Here is a 12,169-nt window from a genome sequence, read left to right on the forward strand (position 1 = left end):
TGTCACTTTAGTGTCCCTGGGAGAACGGGAGATGGTTCCTAAGATCCAGGTGCCCGCAAATACCGTAAAGTATGGGCAGTGGGTCACCATCAACGGCCAAAGAGGGGAGGCTCTGAGAGACACAGGAGCCAGTATGACTATGGTACGTAGTCAACTGGTGTCTCCAGAGCAGGTAATTCCCGATGTACTCCACCCAGCCGCGATGGCTGACGGCAGAACAGGCCACTATCCAGTGGCCGAGGTTCCCTTTGAATGGGGGGGGGTTGCAGGTTCACTTCGAGTTGCCGTAAGCCCTGCCGTGCCAGTCTATTGTCTACTGGGGAATGACATGGAGCACAATGCTTGGAAGGAGGTGGAATATCGGACTCATACTGAGATGCTGGGTACACCTGACTGGGCCTGTGTTAGCACAAGGTCCGCGACTACCCGGAGAGGGAGTTCGTTTCGGCTGGAGCCTGGAACAAAGGCCCAGCCGGCTGCCAGTCAAGGGAAGAACCGAGGACAGGAGGAGCCTGCCTCGGCGTCCACACCCCGTAGGACGGATAGGCCACCGGAGGTGGTGGACCAGGAGTCTGCGGTGGGGGATGTTACCAAACTGGAGGACCTACCCATCCCGGCCGAGTGGCACGTGGAGGGAGGCCCGACCAGGGAGGAATTCTGCCAGGGCCAGAGGGAGTACCCTACCCTTGAGGGACTGAGGCGTCAGGCCAAAGCCCAGGCAGCAGGGAACGTTGAAGGGAACTACAGTGTTTACTGGGAGGATGGCCTCCTCTACAGTGAACCCAAGGCACCCCTACATGGATCATCACGAGCCTTGCTAGTCCCTCAACGTTATCGAGCCTTCCTTCTGGAGTTGGCTCACGAGATACCATTGGCAGGACACCTGGGGCAAGACAAGACCTTCGCCCGTCTTGTCCCACACTTTTATTGGCCTCAGATGAAAGTGTCGTCCGATACCTACTGCCGGACATGTGTGTCTTGCCAAGCCAGTGGGAAAACAGGGGTGAAGCTAAAAGCTCCCCTGGAACCACTTCCTGTCGTTAGCACCCCCTTTGAAAGGGTGGGCATCGACATTGTGGGTCCGTTAGATCCGGCAACGTCAGCTGGTCACAGGTTTATCCTGGTTCTGGTGGATCATGCCACACGGTACCCAGAGGCAATACCTCGGAGGACCATAACAGCACCTGTTGTGGCTAGGGCCCTGATGGGAATCTTTACCCGAGTGGGTTTTCCCAAGGAAGTTGTGTCCGACAGGGGGACCAACTTCATGTCAGCGTACATGCGGGCGATGTGGAAGGAGTGTGGAGTGACCTACCGGTTCACAACTCCTTACCACCCCCAGACCAATGGTCTGGTGGAGAGGTTTAACAAAACCTTGAAAGGCATGATCAGAAGTCTGCCTGAAAGCCTGCGGAGGAAATGGGACGTCCTCCTACCCTGTTTACTCTTTTCTTACAGGGAAGTGCCACAGAAGGGAGTGGGCTTCAGCCCCTTCGTGCTTCTCTATGGGCACCCTGTACGTGGACCTCTCAACCTGGTGAGAGACGGATGGGAAAGAACTCCCAGAAAGCTTCCCCAGGATGTGGTGAGCTACATGCTGGCCTTCCGGAGCCAAATGGCTAAGTTGTGGAAGCAAGCTTCTGACAACTTGGAAGCCAGCCAAGCAGTGATGAAGGCGTGGTATGACCACAATGCTCACCCGGTGGAGTTGGAGCCTGGCCAGAAGGTGTGGGTGATCGAACCAGGAGAGCTTAGCGCCCTCCAGGATCGCTGGTCAGGACCCTTTGAGGTGTTGGAGAAGAAGGGTAAGGCTACCTACTTGGTGGACCTGAAGACCCCTCGTCAGCCCCTACGGGTGCTGCACGCCAACCGCCTCAAACCCCACCACGAGAGGCCCGAAGTCATCTTGATGATGGTGACTGACGGAGCAGAGGACGCGGAAAGCGAGCCTCTCCCCGATTTGTTTGCGTCTCAAGAGAAGGATGGGTCGGTGGAGGGAGTGATTCTCTCCCCATCTCTAACTCCTGAACAGCAGGAGGACTGTCGCCAGGTCCTGGGGCAGTACTCTTCGTTGTTCTCCCTTGTCCCGGGTAGGACTCACCTGTGCGTCCATGACGTGGACACAGGAGACAGCCCACCTGTGAAGTCCAAGATCTACCGGATGTCAGACAAGGTGAAGGCCAGCATTAACAGTGAAGTCACTAAGATGCTGGAGCTAGGAGTGATCGAACCTTCTAGCAGCCCCTGGTCCAGTCCGGTGGTACTAGTACCAAAAGCTGCACCACCGGGTGCCCAACCGGAACTGAGGTTCTGTGTGGACTACCGGGGACTGAATTCAGTGACCAAAACTGATGCTCATCCGATCCCTAGGGCGGATGAATTGATTGACCGGCTGGGAGCTGCCCAATATTTGAGTACCTTTGACCTTACTTCTGGGTACTGGCAGATCTCTTTGACTGATGGAGCAAGGGAAAGGTCAGCCTTCTCCACGCCCAATGGCCACTACCAGTTCTGTGTGATGCCCTTTGGGCTCAAGAACGCACCTGCCACGTTTCAGCGCCTGGTAAACCAGATCCTCACCGGAATGGAGAGTTTCTCTGCTGCTTATCTGGATGACATAGCCGTCTTCAGTAACAGCTGGGAGGATCACTTGCGTCACCTGCAAGCTGTTCTCCAGGCCCTGAGACAAGCTGGATTGACGATCAAGGCCAGCAAGTGCCAGATCGGGCAGGGGTCGGTAGTGTACCTTGGACACTTGGTGGGTAGGGGAGCGGTGCAACCCCTCCAGGCGAAGATCGAGGCCATCATGGCCTGGGAACCCCCCAAGACACAGACTGAGGTCCGAGCTTTTCTGGGCCTCACGGGATATTACCGCCGCTTCGTGAAGGGGTACTGTACCATCGTAGCCCCCCTCACGGAGCTCACGTCCAAGAAACAACCTCGACGGGTAGTCTGGACGGAGGCTTGTCAGCAGGCCTTTGTGAGACTGAAGAAAGCCATGTGCGAGGCCCCGGTCCTACGGGCCCCAGACTTTTCCAAGGAGTTCATTGTCCAGACGGATGCATCGGAACATGGCATTGGGGCAGTGTTATCGCAACTCAATGAAGAGGGTCTGGATCAACCCGTGGTCTTCCTATCCCGGAGACTACTTCCCAGGGAACAGAAGTGGAGTGCAATAGAGCGTGAAGCCTTTGCAGTGGTATGGGCTCTGAAGAAGCTGCGGCCATACCTGTTTGGCTCGCACTTCCTAGTTCAGACCGACCACAGACCCCTTCGTTGGCTGATGCAGATGAAGGGGGAGAATCCCAAGTTGTTGAGGTGGTCTATTTCCCTACAGGGAATGGACTTTCAGGTGGAACATCGGCCTGGAGTGGACCACGCCAATGCAGACGGTCTCTCGGTATTTCCGCCTTAGTGATGAGAACTCCCAAGGGGTTGGGTAGCTCTCCCCACTTTCAGCTGGGGGGGGACGCGTGTTAGACCTGTCAGCCCTTTGGGTAGTCCCTCCTCATCATTATTTATTTTGTCCCACTTTTGCCTCAAACCCTGTTAGAATTTTTCCTTTTTGGGAACCACCAGATTTTTTAGTGTTGCTGCAGATTCAGGGAGCCTTTTTATCTACCCCTGGAACTTCTGTCTGAGGGCCTGGAGCACAAAATGGTGGCCACCTGTGACCTCATCAGAACCCACTGGAACCTACTAGAACCTTCTGCAACATTCAGGAGCCCTGTGACAGTTGGAGGCGGTTTAGAATGTTGGGAAGCTAAGACAGAGAGTTGGCAGTTGGAGCTGGCAGTTGGCACCTGACTGGTGAAGAGTGAGCAGCAGAAACCTGAAGGAGGAAGGAGTGAGGCAGCAGGGGTGGAAACTTGTGCCTGGAGTGGGGTCCATAAACCCACCCTTGATACTAGTCCCTACTGACTGAGCCCAGCCTGGAGCCCTGTGTGGGAAGAAGCAAGAAAAACCATCTTAAGGACCTGGACAGCAGGAACAGGCCTTAGAATCCCAAGAACAGCAAGATCCTGACCTGGATACTGGTTTCCCTGGAGTCCGACGTCGAGAAGCCTGAGACCCGGAGCCCGAGGTGGAGAAGCGGCGCTGACTGGAAAAGCAGACGTCGTACCCGGAGCCGCCAGAGGTCGAGAGAGGGCGCCGACGGAGGTCGTAGAGAGTACCAGAGGTCGAGGAGGAAGTCACCCGAGGTCGAGTGAGCGGCTTCGACGGGGGAGTGAAGTCCACCCTCCGGAGTCGCCGGAGACCGAGGTGAAGCGTGCCGGAGGTCGGGAGTGGAGGTCGCACTCCGGAGTCGCAGGAACCTGAGGAGAGGAGCACCGGAGGTCGGGAGTGGGGATCGCACTCCGGAGCCGCCGGAAGTCGACATCGAGACAAGGCCGGCCGACGTCATCGAACCTGAGGTTGCCATCGGACCGGAGCCGCCCGAAGTCGACATCGAGCCAAGACTGCCCGACGTCATCGAATCGGAGGTCGAGATCGAGCCGAGGCCGCCGACATCGAACCGGAACCGCCTACCGGCGTCGTCAAGAACTGACATTGTGCCGAGGCCGCCGACATCGAACCGGAACCGCCTCACGGCGTCGACACGACTCCAGCGGCGTCGGAGCTTCAGAAAAAGGGCAGTAAGTGGAATAGAGGGCGCCTAAGGCCCTGTGGAATCCTGAGAGACTACCCTAGGGGCTGGAGAGGTGCTGGAACCAGCTTGATTGTGCCAGGGGTGAGCTGAGACTAATTCAGAGGGGTTGTGTAGAGTGAGAGCCAGGTCTCTAGTATTCCCCCCTTGATCTACCTCAGTTTAGGCCTCAGCCTTGTCCAAGCCAGGGAGTAGACACCCTCAAGCCATCCACATAACTACAAGCTGTGCCTAGGCCAAATCAGCCCATAATAATCTAAATGTGATCTGATTCTATAAGTGTCACTGTCAGCTTTTAATTATTTATTGAGAGCACTGTATTTATTGTATTTAACCTATTTATTGCTCCACTGTATTTATTGTTCCACAGTATTTACTGTCGCACAATATTTATTGGTTTGCAGTATTTATTGCCTCAGAATATTTAATTGCCTGTATGTATTGCACTTATATTTATGCCTTAATTATTTATGATCACCCCTATTTATTGAATCATTAAGCCAGTATTTATTTGACCTGCACTAATTAGAAAGCCTTGTATATTGTGATTGTGTTATTATTTATCTAATCAGCAACTAAGAGAAAAAGAAGATAAACAGAGATATTTTCATAATTTTTACGGTGTAGAGTCGTTTTTGGAACGGATGCACGCATGGTTATTGTATGGGTATGACGTATGCTTAGCACGGTGCCTGATTCCTGACCACTCGAGCCAAGCTACCACTGTGTGTCTGGGGAGACCCCATTACCACCACCCTTTCCGGTGTGGGAATGGAGTATTTCCAACAGTCTGCCATTGTAAAGACAAGAATATCCGACAAACTTTTGAGTGTGGCAGATCCCTCTTTAGAATAAACTATAAAAATTGCCAAAAGTATTGCAATTTCCATGGTTTCTCTCAAAGAGCTTGATGAAAAACTTAATGATGTCGTTAACGTCAATGTTAACAGTTCTTCCAAACAACATGTTAAATCCAATGCTAATTCATCCAACTTTTCTGCTAGTGCAGCTAACACTTCATCCAAGTCTAAACCTCAAAGTTCTAATTTTGTTAGGCGAAACAGTAATAAGTGTTTGAGATGTGGTCATTCGTTTCATCAGAGGGGGGGTTGTTAAATGTCCTGCTATAGACATAATATGTAACTATTGCAAAAAGATGGGGCACTTTGCGAAAGTTTGTCTCAAGAAAAGGAATTTTAAGAAACCAACTGTTTGTTCAATTGAATCTGACAGTGATTCTGACTCTGAGATTATATCTGTAGTCACGTATGAAGAAGACAATGCCATTGGTTATTCTCAAGAAGTGGTTGAGGGTGATCCATCTTCCTGTATTGATCCTGTTGTTGACAAGAGTGCAACCTCACACTATTAAGCTGTTAGTTGACTCAGGGGCTAAGATAACTATGATTACGCAAAAACTGTTTGAAGTATGGAGAGGTTCACAAACTTTCTCCTCCTGATAGGTCATCTGTGTCCTATGAAGGACGTAAAATTGATCTAGTAGGTTTTTTTGAAGATGAGTTAATGTTTAAAGACAGAAGGATCAAGGGAAAGATATACGTTGCTGTCAAGGGTCTCAACATTTTGGGGTGGTTTCACCAGGGACTTTTTGGCATGATAATTAAGCCAGGTGCCTTAGAGCAAGTCTTAGTAGTTGGAAACGAAGAAGAGTCAAGTTTGGAAAGATAAGTTTCCTGAAGTTTTTGGAAAAACCTTAGGAAAAATAAAGGATTTCAAACATAAAATTGTTGTAAAATAAGGAGCCACAAGCCGAGGGGTTCCGTTCAGTGTTAGACGATTTAGAGAAAGAGCTTATAAGACTTGGAACCATGAGTAATCCGGTCCCTTTCTGAGGCCATAGTTTAGGGTGTGCATACCGCCATGGTCTCAGGTCCTGACGAAAGCCTGGCAATTAGCATTCAGAGGCTGAAACATGTAGACCCGACTTCTTAACTTTGGATGTGCCTGACCAATCTACTCAGCTATAACATCCACCACATATTTTTAACCTGGCCTTACACTCCACCTAATTTCTTTAGGAAGCAGTAAGCCGATTTTAATTTCACTTCATGCACTAGCACTTGTCACCAAAAAAAAAACCTGCTCCGCTGTAATCTGGCGTTGTAGCACACCGGAGAGGCACTCAACCTCTCTGGTGGGGGCCCAATGATGAAGCATGTCACCAACTAGGTTGGTGAGTGAGGGCTCTTTTTAAATAAACACGAGTGACCCTTGTTGAAAGCCTTTGACTTTCTAGCTTCCCTCTCTTGTTGTTTATTTGAAGCTTGGAATAGACATCATGGGACCTTGTGACTGCCTTCATGGGGGTTTTTGGTTCTCATGGACTATGCGTCCAAATGGCCTGTGGTCACAATGGTCAAATAAGCCAACACCAAAGCCATTCTCCTATTTTTGAAACAAGTATGGTTGAGGGAAGGGTGTCCTGAAATCCTTGTCTCCGACAATGGCACGCAATTTGTGAGTCATGAGTTTCAAAGTTTTCTATCTGAAAGAGACACGTTAGTGATAGATTCCTTACCTTAGAATATCCCCAGGCGCCAGACTGGATCTGGAAAGTCTTTTCGTAGCAGTACCCCTGAGCGTCAGTAGGTGGCATCGTGCGGCTCCACGTCCGTCACTGGCGTCTTATGCACCGAGATGACGTCACGGAGACTACATAGGCACCACACTATGCGCGCTGACGTCAGTTCTTTCTTTTTCTGCGCCAGACAAGCGCAGATCCGGTTAGAGCACGTACCTTATCACTTTTTGACTACACTTTTGAGACTTTGCCTCCCTTTTCTCCTTGCTGCACGTAGGGATGCCTGGATTTAAGTCTTGTGGAGCCTGCCGTCGCAATATGTCTGTGGCAGACCCCCACGATGTTTGCCTCTACTTCCTGGAGACCGACCACGACTCCCGGTCCTGTCGGGCCATGGCCCCGAAGGCCTTAAGGGAGCGGCGCCGGAAGCTGCTGGAGGTCCGGCACTCGTCCCAGCGTCGTTCCAGGTCCAGGGACCGTTCCCGGGAACGCTCGCGGGGCTGCAGTCCCTCCTCGGGCTCCATGTCTTCGCCCTCGGATTCTGGTAAGCGACGACATATAAAAAGTCGAAGAAGCGTGTTCGCTCTCCGACGTCCCCCCGTCGGTCCTCGGATGCGGACGAGGGGGACAGGGGTTCTGCCACTGCGGCTCCTTCGGAGCCTGGGAGTCCCGAGGCCTACCCGCCTTCGTCCGACGGCAACTCCCGAACAGGTGCAAGAATTTCTTGCCACCATGGACCGCCTTTTTAGGTCTCTGGCTCCCGCCGGCGTGCCCACGGTCCCGTGTCCAGATCCTGTGGCCCCATAGGATTCTGCGCCGATGGCTCCAGCCCCGGCGCCATGAGGTCCAGCGCTGCCGGCTCTGACAACAGCGCCACTCTCGGCTCTGCCACGGGCGCCGCAATGTGTGCAGTTTGTCCCGCCCCTGCCCCGGTTCCAGGACCATTTTGTTCCTACCAGGGATCCGCATTGGGACACGGTGCTGGCTTGGCCCCGGCCGGCGCAGTTTCCGACGCCGTATGTTCTTCTCCAGCTCTGCCGCCTGCTTATTGGGCGCTATTCCCACGCGGTGTGGGATACGGTTGCTCAGGTGTTGCCTCAGTGTCCTGAGGATGTCCACAGTGTGCTGTCTCAAGCAGTTGCTGAGGTTAAGGATGCGGCTAAGTTCACCATTCAGTGTGGTTTGGACACCGCTGACTCACTGGGCAGGGCGATTTCTATGACTGTAGCGCTTCATCGCCACGCCTGGTTGAGATCCACCGGGTTCTCGCCTGATGTCCAGAACTCGCTCATGGACATGCCCTTTGATGGCACTCGTCTGTTTGGTGATAAGGCCGACCATGCACTGGAACGTTTTAAGGACTCGCGGGCCACGGCCAAGTCCTTGGGCCTTTCCACAAAGATCCCAGCCACTCCTGGTTTTCGTTCCTTTCGTGGCTATGGCAGGGTTGCCCAGGCACGTTCCTTCAGCAAGCCTGTGCAGAACCAGCCTCAGCGCGGACTCTGATTCCGCAGGGGCGGGTCTGGGAATCTGCGTGGGGGTCAGTCCACCTCTGCTGCTTCTACCTCTAAATCTTCCTAATCTGTGCTTTGTGGAGCACCCCACGCCGGTGGGTGGCAGGATCAGTCACCACCTCCCCCACTGGTGCGATATCACATCTGACAAGTGGGTGCTGCAGATCATCCGCAGGGGTTACTCCCTTTCCCTTCAGTTCTCCCCTCCAGCCATGCCACCTCGGTGCCACAGCATATCGGGGGGACCATTTGGTACTCCGTCAGCACGAAGTCACGGTCCTCTTGGCCATGGGGGCCCATCAAGTGCGTTCCTGGGCTGGAAGTAGGGAGTGATTGTTATTCCCACTACTTTCTGGTCCCCAAGAAGGACAAAGGGGGTCTGCGTCCCATCTTGGACCTCCGGAACGTCAACCGCATCCTCCGGAAGGAGAAGTTCAAAATGCTGACTCTGGCTCCGGTTTTGGCTGCCCTCGACCCTGGAGACTGGATGGTAGCGTTGGACTTGCAGGATGCATATTTTCACATCCCCCTCCTGCCGGCCCACCGGTGTTGCCTGCGGTTTACGGTAGGCCGGGAGCATTTTCAGTTTGCCGTGCTCCCCTTCTGACTTACCAGCGCCCCTTGGGTATTCACGAAGGTGATGGCGGTTGTCGCAGCTCACCTGTGCAGGTCAGGGGTGTTGGTCTTCCCTTACCTCGACGACTGGTTGCTGAAGGCGGGCTTGCCCCAGGCAGTCGTCAACCACCTTCAGACTACAGCCGACCTCCTGCATTTGCTGGGGTTCTCCATCGTGCCAAAGTCGCACCCGAGTCCCTCTCAGAAGCTCCCCTTCATTGGAGCGGTTCTGGATTTAACACTGTGTTTCGGGGTTTATCCTCCCAAACAGCGAGTCCGGGATATTCAGGCTATGATTCCGATCTTTTAGACTCTATCCCGGGTTTCAGTCAGGATGACCCTCCGGCTCCTGATGGCCTCCTGCATCCTGCTGGTGCCACATGCCAGATGGCATATGCGGGCTCTGCAGTGGGACCTGAAGTTCCAGTGGGCGGAGCATCAGGGCAACCTGTCTGATCATGTCCAGATCTCGGAGGGCACTTCACGACAATTGCAGTGGTTGCTCACAAATCGCGATTGGGTCAATGGCAGATCCCTCTCCCTTCCCAAACCGGAGCACACAGTGGTGACGGATGCGTCCCTCCTGGGATGGGGAGGCCACTTTGGAGAGGGGGAGATCAGAGGACTCTGGTCTCCGGCGGAGTCCCGGCTCCATATCAATCTGTTGGAGCTGCGGGCGATCTGGCTTGCACTGAAAGCCTTCCTTCCCTCTGTCCGGCAAAGTGTGGTGCAGGTGTTCATGGACAACACCACCGCCATGTGGTATTGCAACAAACTGGGTGGGGTGGGTTCGTGGACCCTATGTCAGGAGGCTCTGCGCCTCTGGACCTGGCTGGAACGTCAAGACATTACCTTGGTGGTTCAACACCTGGCAGATTCTCTGAACGCCAGGGCGGATGAACTCAGCCGCTGGTGCTTGATGGGTCACGAATGGCGTCTGCACTCGGACGTGGTGCAAGGTCTCTTTCAGCAGTGGGGAGAGCCTTGGTTAGATCTATTCGTCACCGAAGACAACGCGCAATGTCATCTGTTCAGCGCGTTGGAATTTCCAAGGCGGCACTCGCTCGGCAACGCTTTTCGTCGCGAGTGAAGTTGCGGTCTATCGTACGCCTTTCCGCCTATACCACTTCTGCCCAGAGTGCTGAAGAAGATTCGAGCCCCTTCATACCTGTCCTTTGCGTCTTCTGAATCTCAAGACGGCTTTCCTTGTAGCCATCACCTCTGCCAGAAGAGTGTGATCTCCAGGCTCTTTCTTCCAAGCCTCCTTTCCTTTCTGTGCATTCGGACAAGGTGGTTTTAAGGATCCTTTCTTCTTTTTTGCCAAAGGTGGTCATGCCCTTCCACATCGGGCAGACCATCACTATGCCCACCTTCTTTCAGCCTCCACCGTCTGGACCCCAAAACGTGCGCTCTCGTTCTATCTGCAGCGCACACAACAGTTCTGGGTGGATGACTAGCTCTTTGTTGGCTACGTGGGCGCTAAAAAAAGGTCGGGCTGTGCATAAGCGGACCCTCTCTCGATGGGTCGTTCTCTGCATCAAGGCCTGTTACTCGTTGGCTAAGATGGAGCCTCCTGTGGGGCTACGTGCCCATTCTACCAGGGCAACGGCAGCCACTACTGCCTTGGGACGCGGCGTCCCCTTGCAAGTCATTTGTCGGGCAGCTACGTGAGCCTCGCTGCACACGTTTACCAAGCATTACTGCCTTGACAGTCCGGTCTGGAGAGACTGCTTCTTTGGCCGTTCTGTTCTCCGTGACTTTCTGGTGTAATCTATTAGCAGACCCACCACCGGGGTTGGTATTGCTGGGGTATCTATTCCAAGGTAAGGTATCTATCACTAACGTGTCTCTTTCAGATACACAAGTTACTACTTGTGTAATGATATATCTGTAAGACATTAGTTCGTGATAGATTCCTTACCGCCCCACCCATCCTCCCCGTTCTGCGAACTGATTTCTAGGGTTAAGGTCATCCCCTTTCAGGGCCCTAGTTTCATGGCACCAGTAGTCAGTTTCTTGCATGGCTCTGCGTTCCTGGCGTGGAAAGTAGTGTACAGAACTGACAGCGTGCATGGGTGGCGCTTAAGTAGTCTCCGTGATGTCATCTCGGCGCATACGACGCCAGTGACGGAAGCGGTGCTGCACGACGCCACCTACTGACGCGCAGACTTTCTGGATCCAGTCTGACGCCTGGGGATATTCTAAGGTAAGGAATCTATCACTAACTAATGTCTCTTACAGATATATCGTTACACAAGTAGTAACTTGTGCGTCAGAATCAGGAGTTGAGCATTGTAAGACTTCTTTATATCACCCCCAGTCAAACGGACATGTAGAGAGAATGTATCGAGAGATTGGGGAGTGAATCAGGTGGGCGAGAGTGGGAAAACATGTTCAGAAGGCTTTAGACAGTTTGGTGGAGGAGTGCGGTGTTGTCCTATAGAACCAAAGTCTGTCCTTTTGAGTTGGTCAGAGGAAGAAAGGCCAATGCCAATTTCAGGCCTGGTTGGATGGCTAAGTGAGTAAAGTCTGAATCAGATGTCTTCAGATTGATATCTACTGTTTTGGAAAACATGACTGATTGTCAGGTCAAACAAAAGGAATGGTTTGACATTAAGAAAGCTGCTAAAGTTGTTCCCCTTGTGGTGGGGGATATGGTCCGAATCAAATCCCCTGTGCATACTAGGAAAGGTGTTTGTAAATTCAGTGAGTCGATTAAAGTTATTAAGATTGTTGGGAATGCTGTTAGTCTCAGGAGGACATTAGTGGAACCTCAATAGGGTTGTAAAGGTTTGTTCCAAGGTCTCAGCCTCCTTTTGTCAAACTTATGAACCACCTTGCTCAGATCAA

At 52.7% G+C, this 12,169-nt stretch overlaps 1 protein-coding gene across 2 annotated transcripts in view; it reads left to right on the forward strand.

Moving 5' to 3' along the window:
* Positions 1-12,169, forward strand: part of LOC146869650 (DNA topoisomerase 2-alpha-like) — a 163,499-nt gene that overhangs the window by 81,125 nt on the left and 70,205 nt on the right. The gene's annotated exons all lie outside the window — the stretch shown is intronic.

Source organism: Triturus cristatus, chromosome 1_1 (assembly GCF_964204655.1).
Source record: "Triturus cristatus chromosome 1_1, aTriCri1.1, whole genome shotgun sequence".
NCBI classification, from domain to species: Eukaryota; Metazoa; Chordata; class Amphibia; order Caudata; family Salamandridae; genus Triturus; species Triturus cristatus.